Source organism: Berghia stephanieae, chromosome 1, assembly GCF_034508935.2.
Source record: "Berghia stephanieae isolate SIO BIC M18660-M18661 chromosome 1, UCSD_Bste_1.3, whole genome shotgun sequence".
Lineage (NCBI taxonomy): Eukaryota > Metazoa > Mollusca > Gastropoda > Nudibranchia > Aeolidiidae > Berghia > Berghia stephanieae.
The window spans coordinates 58,694,442-58,706,894 of record NC_088360.1 but is presented as its reverse complement, the minus strand read 5'-3'; the positions used below and the strand labels follow the sequence as shown (position 1 = coordinate 58,706,894).

Sequence of the window (12,453 nt, the reverse complement as noted above, 5' to 3'; positions counted from 1 at the left end):
AAAGTAGCATGGAAGTGAAAACAGGCATGAAGTAAAGACATGATGTCTTGGGATTATATGAGTTTCTTTAGAGGTGGATTTATTATCTTATGCTGCTGGTTCGAACATTGTGCTTATCATTCATGAATTCATGTTGACTTTGTTGAGTATGATCCCATCATTGATTAATTACCATGAATAATAGAGCGAATTTATCATTATACGAATATTTTGTTTATGTACCGATTAATAGATTCTACTTTCACTTCCTTTTTTGCCTTTTTCCTGTCCATGTTAGACAGATGAAAATCACCATGAGTTTTATTTAATAAACTCGAATTAAATCGTCACTTCTGTGTTATCATCTTTCATTGATTATTATTGGGCTGCCATAACATAACCTCAACAGGTTATGGGCCCAGGATACTGAAGGTAAAATAACCGAACAAGGATACTGAACGTAAAATAACCGAACAAACGAATGTCAACAAAATATAAGACAATGGCAGCCTACAAAACACCAATTTTTAACGGCGATGAACGAAACTTCGAAATGTGGCACCTGAAGTTCTTAGGTCTTATGAGACTTAAAGGTCTACACCACATCTTCATCAATGAAGAAACTCCAGATACGGATAAAAACGTAGAATGCTTCGCGGAGCTCATCCAATGCTTAGATGATCGTTCATTGTCCCTCATTATGAGAGACGCAACCGATGATGGGAGAAAATCCCTGAAAATTCTAAAGGAACATTACCTCCCAAAGGGTAAACCAAGAATTATAACCCTTTATACTGAGCTTACTAGTTTACAACTTGGAAAGGAATCCTTAACTGATTTTTTGATAAGAGCTGAAACAATTGCTGCACAATTACGCGATGCGAACGAAATAATAAGTGATGGTCTTCTGATCGCCATGATCATGAAAGCTCTTCCATCGCAGTACAAAGCGTTTACAGCGGTAATAAATCAAAAAGAAAGTGATTTAAATTTCGCTGATTTCAAAATTCTTCTCAGAAATTACGAAGACCAAGAGAATTTACACAATAATAAAACCACATCGTCTTCAATTATGTCAATGGCCGCTGAGCCACAGCCTCAAAGGCACTCTACCTGGTGTTCATTCTGCAAGACAAAATCTCACCATACCAGTGAATGCTTCAAGAAACCTAGAAACAACATAACAACCCACGCCCACCGTCGTGGCAAACTAACAACCCACGCCCACAGTCGTGGCAACCTAACAACCCTCGCCCACATGCAAACTCAAACAAACCAAAATTTTGTAGTTTTTGTGATTCGTATACACATGAAACGAAATACTGCAGGTCCAAATTCAAACGAGAAAACAAACAGCAGTCGGTACGGTCACTAACAACAGATCCTGATACTAATTATGAAAATCATCATTTCACATTCGGCGTTAATAACCTGAGCAAGTCATCATGTGGTGAAAATAATCATATTCTTATTGACAGTGGTGCGACGACACATATCGTAAAAGAAAGTGAAAAGTTCATAAGATTTAACAAGCTGTTCAACCCAGAGTCCTATACCATTCAACTAGCGGATGGGACAAAAGCTAAAAACATTGTTCAGGGACAAGGAGATGCTAAATTGTATTTCGAAGATCAGCAAGGTCAAAAAAGGGAAATTGTTTTAAAAGATGCGCTCTTAATCCCATCGTTTGATCAAAACATATTTTCTATTCCAGCTGCAACCAAAGCTGGTGCATTCGTTAATTTTTCAAAAGACAAAGGAGTCGTTCAGATGGATGGACATGCGTTTGATATTGAGAAAAGAAACAATCTATTCTACCTGAACATGTTGAAGAAAACAAAAATAAACAATCAGTTCCTCAATGTTTGGCACAGTATTTTAGGACATTCAAATGTGCGCGACATCATAAGTTTAGAAAACAAAGTTGATGGAATGAAAATCTCTGGAGATAAATCCCCAAACCTAGATTGTGAAACTTGCATTTTAGGTAAAATGTGTGATAATCGAAATAGACAACCTGATACCAGGGCAAAAAGGCCCCTAGAACTTGTGCACTTAGATCTAGCTGGTCCTGTTGAACCAGCAGCTCAAGAATTTAGATATTCACTCATTTGTGTAGATGATTTTTCCAGCTTAACAGTGGTATATTTTCTTAAGCAAAAGTCTGATACAGCGGAAGCCTTTAAGAAATTTCTATCTGACATTAGGCCTTATGGTAAAGTGTGTAAAATCAGAAGTGACAACGGTGGTGAATTTGTTTCCAATGAGTTTATAAGAATTTTAGTTGATAATTTCATACGCCATGAGAAAAGTGCCCCCCATAGTCCTCACCAGAACGGTACGGCCGAGAGGAATTGGAGGACGCTTTTTTCAATGGCAAGATGCTTACTAATTGAGGCAAAATTACCAAAGTCCCTTTGGACTTATGCTGTTATGACTTCAGCATATATAAGAAACAGGTGTTTTAACCGAAGGTTAGGGGGAACTCCTATTGAGGCCATGACCAACATTAAACCTAACATATCCAATATGCACATTTTTGGCCAAACTTGCTATACATTGAACCAAAACCCAAAGAAACTGGAAAAAAGAGCAGAAAGAGGCGTTTTTGTTGGTTATGACCGAGATAGCCCCGCCTATCTTGTATACCTACCTGAGAAACAAATAGTAAGGAAAGTAAGATGTGTCAAATTTTTTGATTCAAATCCATGTGTAAACACTGATGACAATGATAATGAAAATACTGTTCTGATTGATAAGTCACAAAACAATTCTGATTACATTGAACCATTGACACCACCATATGAGAATGATGATACGGTTGATGAAATTGAAATAAATAATGACGACATTGAACATTCTTGTAATTCACCCAACCAATCAGCATCATCATCCTCAGATGGGGTACCCATGAAGAGAGAAAGGCGTAAGCCAAATTACCTTAATGATTATTATTGTGATGATGAAATGAATAACCATGTCTATACTCATTTTTGTTATAGTCTTAGCCATGCACCACAATCTTATTGTGAAGCCATCTCTGGCGACAATGCAGAGAAATGGAAAGAAGCAATGACTTCTGAAATGGAATCTCTTAAAGATAACAACACATTTGAAATTGTGCCTCTACCAAAAGACAGGAAAGTCATTGGTGGAAGATGGGTATTTGCTATAAAAACAAGCAAGGAAGGGAAAGAAACTTACAAGGCACGGTTTGTTGCCAAAGGTTATGCTCAAGTTGAAGGCATTGATTACTTTGAGACATTTTCCCCGACTACACGCCTGAGTTCAATCAGAATACTGACACAAATTGCCATGCAAAATGACCTAGAGATCCATCAAATGGATGTCAAGGCTGCGTATCTCAATGCGCCCATAGATTGTGAAATCTATATAGAACAACCCAAAGGGTTCATAGTCAAGGGTGATAATTATGTTTTGAAATTAAAGAAAAGCTTATATGGTCTGAAACAATCAGGCAGAAACTGGAACAACACTCTTGATGAACATTTGACAAATGAAGGTTTTGTAAGGTCAATTAATGATCCATGCTTCTATTTTGATCCAAACAAAAAGATCTATATTTTAGTATGGGTAGATGATTTGCTAATTGCAGCTAAACCCTGTCACCTTGACTCAGTCAAGAATGTCTTGCAGGAAGATTTTAAAATGAAAGATCTTGGAAATGTTTCATATTTTTTGGGAATTCAGTTTGATAAGACAAATGAGGGAATAACAATGTGCCAAAGCCTTTACATTAACAATGTACTTGAAAGATTTAATATGGTTGATTGTAAGCCTAAAGCCATTCCATCTGAAATGAAACCATCTGAGTATGAACATGATTCTGAACCACTTGATAACAATGAATTAAGATTGTATAAATCTATGGTTGGTGCTCTTATCTATATCATGACAGCCACAAGGCCTGATATTTCATTCACTGTTACTAGGCTATCTCAATTCATGTCTAATGCTAAACAATGTCACTTGAAAATGGCAAAACATGTAATAAGATACCTAAAAGGTACAATTAATGAAAATTGATCTTCAGGAAATCAGGGGAACCGCTTAGAATTACTGGTTTTTGTGATGCTGACTGGGCTAACTCTTCCCAGGACAGAAAAAGTATTTCAGGATATTGTTATAGAATTTCAGAAACTGGTCCCTTAATTTCCTGGAAATCCAGAAAGCAACAAACAGTTGCATTATCAACCTGTGAAGCTGAATACATGTCTCTTGTTTCAGCTATCCAAGAAGGAAAATATTTGACATCTTTTCTCAAAGAAATATCAGATCTAAATGAAAATCAATTCACTCTTTTCTGTGACAATCAAGGAGCTATTGCACTTGCTCAAAACCCAGTAAAGCACCAAAGATCAAAGCATATTGATATAAAATACCATTTCATTAGAAATGAGATATCTGAGAATAGATTGTCTGTTTATTACATACCAACAGATTCAAATGTTGCTGATGTTTTTACAAAACCTGCTTCTAAGGCCAAATTGCAAGAATTTAAAACTGCTATTATGGGGTAGATAACCCAATTGTTTTCATTTGCATAAAGAAAACTAAATGATTTAAATAACATGCAAGATACTGTTAGTATCTACTATTAATTTACTTTTGTTTGATTTATCTCCTTTTTTTTTCAAATATCCCATTTTTATTTTAGCTCTTTACTATCATTTATTCAAGATTTAAAGTAAAGTTGCAAATATACTTCATGATCACACTACTATTATTATTTTGATTCATGGTCACTCTGTGCATTTACTACTTATGTTAAATTTAAATATAATGTATTGTCTTAAAGTCCTTTTAGACATTAACACAATAATTAACACAGTTTTGATTCAATGAAACTGTTGATATGCTTATTATTTGTATTACTAATTTCCAAATTTTTCAGTAAATAGGTATAGGTAGATATATTTTTTTTTTATATTGCACAAGTAACAAGCACAGATGCCATTTTGCTAAGTTAGTATTTCTTGTAGGGTATATATATTGATGAATACCAATTATTTTGTTAAATGCTCACAATGCTGAGATCATGGGAGGGTGTTGAGTATGATCCCATCATTGATTAATTACCATGAATAATAGAGCGAATTTATCATTATACGAATATTTTGTTTATGTACCGATTAATAGATTCTACTTTCACTTCCTTTTTTGCCTTTTTCCTGTCCATGTTAGACAGATGAAAATCACCATGAGTTTTATTTAATAAACTCGAATTAAATCGTCACTTCTGTGTTATCATCTTTCATTGATTATTATTGGGCTGCCATAACATAACCTCAACAGACTTTTGAGAAGGAAATATAGACTTTACCAAAAAGTTGAGATGATTTTTTAATTCATCAGGCCCAGTTTCCTACAACGTGAGATATTTTACTTCATTCTGGATTATTTCGAGAGATATTTAACCTTTTATGCATTTGCCTCGTAATCAGCAATTTTTCTGCCAACATGCATAATTACGTGTTTCATGATGTTCACTTCTTTATTTTTCAAAGACCATTTGAAGAAAATGTCTGAAAAAAATTGGACCTCATGCCTGGAGTACTCTCTATTCGTTGACGTGAAATACATGTCATTTTTTTGTATGATCATTATGTCAATATAGTATGCTATTTCATCATGTTGTAGGCCAAAAAATTTACTTTCGTGAGTGTTTTATGCTCATTTCAATAGACTGGAGATTTAGTAAAAAAAATTGTGTCTAGTTCAACTTTAACTAGTCTAGTTCAAATTGAGTCATCTTTCATTTATCTAGTGCTTAAAAATATACTTCACAAGTATGATAAAACTTTTTGGTGTTTAGTTACATGACATCAAAATTGGATTCTTTTCTTACATCAATTAGCAAGCAAAAAAAAAATTCTAAAATCTTGAAAAATGAATTTGCTCTCATTTTCTTATTTATGTATGGATTTTTTAAATTAAAAAAGTGTTTTCCATGACTATCAGAATGCTTTATGCCTTGCTGATCCAAGAAGACCTGCATTGATATAGGTTCTTTTCTGAGGGTGGAATTTTAGAGACCTCATTTGGATCAGCATCCGCCATAATCCAGTACAGAATCACACGGAACTGTAAAAATATATCTGAGTAGCCTACTTTACGGCTCGGTAAAAATAGCCCCTGGCCCTGTGTAGTGTAAATGTAAAACCAAAGTACCTAGACCTACTCAACAATTTTTTAAAAATAATTTTAAAAACCGGAACAACAAACCCGAACGAAATGAAACGTATCAGGTAACATTTATTGGACAATGTGACTAATTGAAAGTCCATAATGGCTGAAAGATTAACTAATAATATACTAAAAGTGCTGTCAAACTACAGAGGCCCTCCATAGTTTTTAAATTTTTTTTCATCTACTTTTGTATCCCCAGCAGTATTGCCAGTGGTTTGCCAGGTGCCTTTGCAAAACCCCGCCAGCTATATGCCAGAAATCCGCCAACTTTATCCTACTTCACCTGCGATATTGCCAAAAATCCGCCAAAAAATCTGCAATTTGATTTCAAACATTATAATCAACAAAAGTGCATTGTCTCAATATAAAAATTATGTTAATAAACGCGAATCACATATTTACAACTGATTCCTTTTTAAAGGCATGAGGATTCGGAGTTTCGATTTTGTTTCAGCGGGAGTTTGACTGTCGGATTTTGTTTTCATCTTCGGTTAATCTGAATAAAGTTTTGTAATATAGATCTCGGCCAACAGTATACTCACAATAGGTGCTTCTAAAGTCACTTTATGGGGGGGGGAAGAAATTATTAGACTTGTTTGCTAGACTTTTACTTTTTTTTAAATGGTGTACAAATCATCAAAAATCCGCCTGCCGCTAGGCATTTCCCTCACGCCACAGGATGATTAAAAAATCCGTCAATTTGGCAACACTGATCACCAGTAGTTTACAGTTCACAGCTGTTGAAAACTCTTCGTATCTTCTTATCGTGTATTCATTCATTATTTATTCAATTAGTAATGTAGAGCAATAATATCAAAATATCATGTCTTTTCCTTGCAATGTCTTCCCTGTTATATAAGTTAACAGAGACACACGAACACACATACACACACTCTTAGAGAGAGAAGAGAGAGAGAGAGAGAGAGAGAGGAGAGAGAGAGAGAGAGAGAGAGAGAGAGAGAGGAGAGAGAGAGAGAGAGGGGGGGGGGGGTAATTCCTACCTCCAGATGAAGTCTTGATTCACGATGGCAAGGGTGATAAAGCCACTGAAAATGATTGTGACTTTCTAAGAGTAACTTTCAGGGTCAGATTGGCAGAGATTGCAACAGCAGAGCTCAAGATGAAGAAAATGATGTTGATATAAAAGTGATGGCAGGGATGTAGATGATGAAAGCAGCAGCAGTGACAATGATGGTGAAAATGGCAAGGCAGGTGACGTGATGATGGAAATCACTCCGGCAGGGCTATGGTGGTGAAGATGATGATGATGTGAGGTGATTCTGATGGCAGTGGTTGTGTTGGGAAGTGATAGCTTTGGCTGGGATGATGGGAAGTAATGGTAGAGTCATAGGGGTTGTGATAGAAGAGACCGTGCTGTGAGGTTAGTGGTAATAAGTGAAAGCAATGGCTTGGCGAAAATGATAGAAGCAGGTTCAACAATAAAGATCCGATAAATGGTACAATTCCAAACCCAGGGTCGAAATGACCCCAACCAGAAAGAGTCAAACAAATCACATCCCTATCCCCTGTCTTCAAGACAAATGTAAATCAACACTCTGCCCAATCACATTCGGGTTTCCTGTAGGCCTCCAGTCCACCTACTGCACTTGGGTATGGACTGAGACACAAACAAATTACCCCCACCGGTTGAGGTACACTTATCTGTATTTCAAATACATGCGAATGCCAACCACAATCATCTTGTCAACAAAGAACACGAATGTAACTCACCCGGCCCCAACCAGTTGGAATCAACTCGAACCCAAGTCCAGAACCACACCACCACCATCACTTTATCACTGAATCTGCCTCCAGCATCCTCATCCTCCCCACAACTTCCACCCACTACCACCGTCCTCGACGAACACAATCCCTTCATCACAATCACTGCAACCCCACCAATACCACCATCATCCCTTCCTCCACTGTCACCTCCCTTCACAACCATTGTCATCATCATCACCTCCCATCACCATCACTTCTCCACCACAACCCTACCATCATGATTTCCATCATCTCGTCACCCAACAATGCCACCTTCACCAACAATGCCACTACTGTTGTTCCATCATGTACATCCCCATCATCACCTCGCCACCAACAACACCTCCGCCATCAAGATCTCTGCCATTGCAATCCCTGGGGCCCTCCAACATGCCCCATCCAGTTGCTCCGCTGAAAACCACAACCATCCTCTATGACCTCACCATCCCTGCGGCCATCCTCCCCTGCCGCCCCAACATGGCCATTCACGTCTCCAGGAACTTGGCGTCGTCAACTATCTGCAACAAAAGGTAGTGACAGATAATGAGAGAGAGAGAGAGAGAGAGAGAGAGAGAGAGAGAGAGAGAGAGAGAACTAACTAGATTTCCGGGAGACATTCCGAAAGCTCCTACATCTCCGTATTCTTTCAATTTATATTTTCACAGTTGATCTTTTGTCAGGCTTTTATTTATTCAATTTGTCATCATATAGGAGCATTTTAAAAACTTTAGAAGATAGATTTGTGAAAGTTTAAAAATTCCTAATTTGACATGTTTTTATTCTCGGCCGCCATTTTGATTTGTGAAGGATTGAAAGGTAGCTCAAAGCAGTCCGAGGGTTTTCTTTCTAATTTGGGTGAGCTCGAGATCGGAGGATTTTATTTTTCTATTAGGGTTAGTCATAAGTCTTAGCAAAGGTGCTAGGCTGTTTGTTTTTCCTATTAGGGTTAGTTAAAGATACTAGGTTTTTATTATTTCTTGGGGTTAGTTGAGGGAATATTATTTGAGTTGTTTCCCTTTGTAGGAGCTTTCGGAAGACCTCCCAGATTTCCTTTCTGGAGAGGAAATCCGCTTAACGAATCCATCCTTCAAGAATGCACAATCTAATCCCGTCTGTTGATGCCATCCTTTAGTGAGATTTTAAAACGGAGTGTCTACGTACACGGTAAGTAACCGGACACCTAGCCTCAGGATCTACATACACGGTAACATATATAGACTAACCTTGTACCGTGCTTTGGTAGGGAGGTGCGAGGGGGCAGTGGGCATTGAGCTTGGTACACGGCAACTTATGACCTTGATTTCTTTCGTTCCTACCCCCCCCCCCCCCCTTTGTGTGTGTGTGTGTGTGTGTGTTTTGTTTTTTTTTTTTAATTTTAAAAAATGCGATTTAACCCACGGAGAGAGAGAGAGAGAGAGAGAGAGAGAGAGAGAGAGAGAGAGAGAGAGAGAGAGAGAGAGAGATCCATTGCTTGTATTGCAGCGGCAAACTAGTAAGCGGAGTTACCGTGTACGTAGATTCTGAGGCTAGTTGTCCCGTTTACCGTGTACGTAGACACGCCCTTTTACAAAAACGCAATTCTTGTTTATTTTTTGAACTTCTAAACAGATGAATGTCGAAGAAATTATGTTTTAAAAGAAATTTTTTGCCCTAGTCGTTTAAAAAAAATCATAGCCTAAACTCTCGAATATGTATTATCTTGAGAAAAATGTTTTCTTTCATAAATACCTAATATTGGTTCATGCTGAAGACAATCAGATAACACTAAGGATGCACGTTGCAAATGAATACTAATTATATGAATAATTCTTCTTCAAACCCCGTGACATCTGACTGATTAGATCAAGCATCATAACATTCGCTGTGTTTGGTTGTAGTCATTCCGCCTATGTCCCTCGAATCAGACTGCTCCAAAACTAAACCACACCCTTAGTCCCCGATATGGCCACATCCCTCATATCATGATTATGCCCATAGTTTGATGTGATAAATTATTGAAACGAGACTATTGTGAACCTCTGATGTTCTGTACTTATATAACGTATAATGTCATTTCCCGTGGATCCAGGAACATCTCTACCAGAAAGAAAATGTGAAAGTCACGTCTAAGAGGTAATCAGTTCCTTTGAACCCCATAAAACAGGGGATAAAAAAGACTGGAGATACATGATGAATGTCGGGTTGTGCTATAACGTCCAACGCCTCATGTATTCGTCCCAAATGTGCTAAATCTATTATCTAGCAGCTAAGTTTCTAAAAAATAAACACTGGCATTACAATAAGCTATGCCCTAAAACATCAGGCGCTAGATATTACATAAAGTGAGAACGGGTATATACAAGCATAGTTGCAGCCCACTGAAAGCGTTCAGTATCAAGTATATATATAAAAACGTAATAAAGATCAGCAACGGCGATGTTCGTATAATCACGGAAAAGGCAGGGGGTTAAATGAGGCAACTTACCCTCTATGTCCAGACACAGTGATTATACAAAATTAAATCAATGAACCGAATTATTTAAAACACGATACACAATAATCCACTGAAATACACTCAAGAAATAAACACACCATGAACTTAATTTTAAAAATACAAAAAGAAGTAAAGATTCTTACAATAGCTGGGTAGTATTATAATTCTCGTCACCATTACGAGAGAGAGACCAAAAATGCGTGTGATCAGTTAGACTGAAAGATTCCAAGTGATCGGTTACTGAAGGGTTCATCCCTCATATGAATTCACAATTCGACCAATTGTGTTGTAGAATAATGGCATCTCTACGAATTCAGCTTGTGAAACTCAAGCACGAAAAAAAAAAATCATGAAAAAAAAGAAAAGGTTAAATTTTTTACCTGCAGCTGAAGTCGACCATCTCGAAAGTCCACCTGAAAATGAAATTTCGCGGTAGAATAAGGTGTGTAGTGTTTTGTTTTTATGAAAATGAAAACAACTCATGGAACGGTGGATAATGATGGCCTTGACTCTCTTAAGATGCGGCTACATTATTGCGTTGAGGCGAAATCATTAAGATATTTATAACGGAATACATATTTATACCTCATTGACATATAGGCAAAATGGCTTATCTACCCCATTTACAATATTAATGCCTCGTGCTGACGTGATAATTAATGATTTCGAGGTTACACAAATGTGATCTTATTATATATTTGGCAAATTGGATTTTTATCAACACTAAAGCTCCGAAAACACAGGACCAGTCGTCACCAAATTGTGCATGATGATACAATTGACATGAAGATGGTTTATGGCACTATGAGATTGATGAGACATCGTGATGATGTTATTGGAAAATCAAATTTGTTTCGTTAAATCAAATCGAAAACAGACGCTATTATTGTTAGCACGTGGGTTGCGTATCAATCTCCTGGTTAGTGAGTATGACACTGAAGTGAGAGTAATGGCATTGAATCGATGGCTCCTCTTTGAATACAATCAAATTATTAAAATTGATGCGAACCATTTTCCATTCGTAACATTGGGAAAAAATTATAGTGAGCGAAATATACAAGTTATTAAATGAAGAAAATTTCTCTCCGTGCGCAAATAAAAAGCTCCGTGGAGTTCTCGTACAAAGTCGAAAATCCTATTGTTTAGTAAAACAATAGAAATTGAGTTAAAATTTCATTCAACTTTTGAATCATTAATTTTGTGTAAATCGACTTATCGTCAACTAGATATGCTTGAAAATAAAAATAAAAGACATGAGTGGAAAATTATTTTTCAACTCGACTTCTCGAATAACTCATAAGCGTAAAAGTCAAAAGCTGATTGTCTTGTTCCTACCCTAGAACGTCAACGTTAAGCGATCAGATAGATAATAGCAATAAGTTTGAGTCCTTTATGACGAGGACACAAACTAGCGTTGTGTTTTACATAGGCGATCAGTTTTTATACTCTTCTATACTACAAAGTAAAATCGAACTTGTCCAGCATCAAAATACGTGATCATCTAACGGTAGCGGTAACTATCCGCCAAATGTGGATACAGCTTTAAGATAGCTTAAATAACACGAAGAAATTATGTTTAGATAAAGTACATTATTTAGAAAGCCTGTTGTGAGCTGTGCTTAACCCTTGATCTATTAATATCTTACTGGTTATGAAGTAATTAAAAAGCAGAACACGATTTTATACATGAACACTTTTCATTTTCAAATTAAGACAATTGTGTATTTTGTTACCAGGACCCACGTGTTTTGATGCTGGAAAAGTAAAGTAATCCGATTTTACTTTGTCGTATAGAAGAGTATAAAAACTGATCGCCTTTCATCACCAGTTTCTATGTTAAATTTCTTTCCACCACTCTATGATGATTTTGAATCTAGAAACTTTCAAGTTGAATCAAATCCAGGACATGTCCTCATCTCATCATCATCATCATCATCATCATCATCATCATCATCATCATCATCATCATCATCATCATCATCATCATCTCACCATCCTTCTCCTCCTCCTCCTCCTTCTCCTCCTCT

At 36.8% G+C, this 12,453-nt stretch overlaps 2 long non-coding RNA genes across 2 annotated transcripts in view; both read right to left on the bottom strand.

Moving 5' to 3' along the window:
- The window catches only part of LOC144978359 (uncharacterized), a 100,543-nt gene extending 94,183 nt beyond the window's left edge, over window positions 1–6,360 (bottom strand). Inside the window, exon 1 of the long non-coding RNA XR_013646504.1 lies at window positions 6,226–6,360. This is a non-coding gene — a long non-coding RNA (uncharacterized LOC144978359). The remainder of the gene's footprint in view (window positions 1–6,225) is intronic.
- Window positions 6,361–7,831: 1,471 nt separating this feature from the next.
- LOC144964359 (uncharacterized) overlaps window positions 7,832–12,453 on the bottom strand; it is a 6,705-nt gene continuing 2,083 nt past the window's right edge. The window contains exons 2-3 of the long non-coding RNA XR_013643818.1: window positions 10,807–10,839; window positions 7,832–8,471 (exon numbers count right to left, since the gene is read on the bottom strand). This is a non-coding gene — a long non-coding RNA (uncharacterized LOC144964359). The remainder of the gene's footprint in view (window positions 8,472–10,806; window positions 10,840–12,453) is intronic.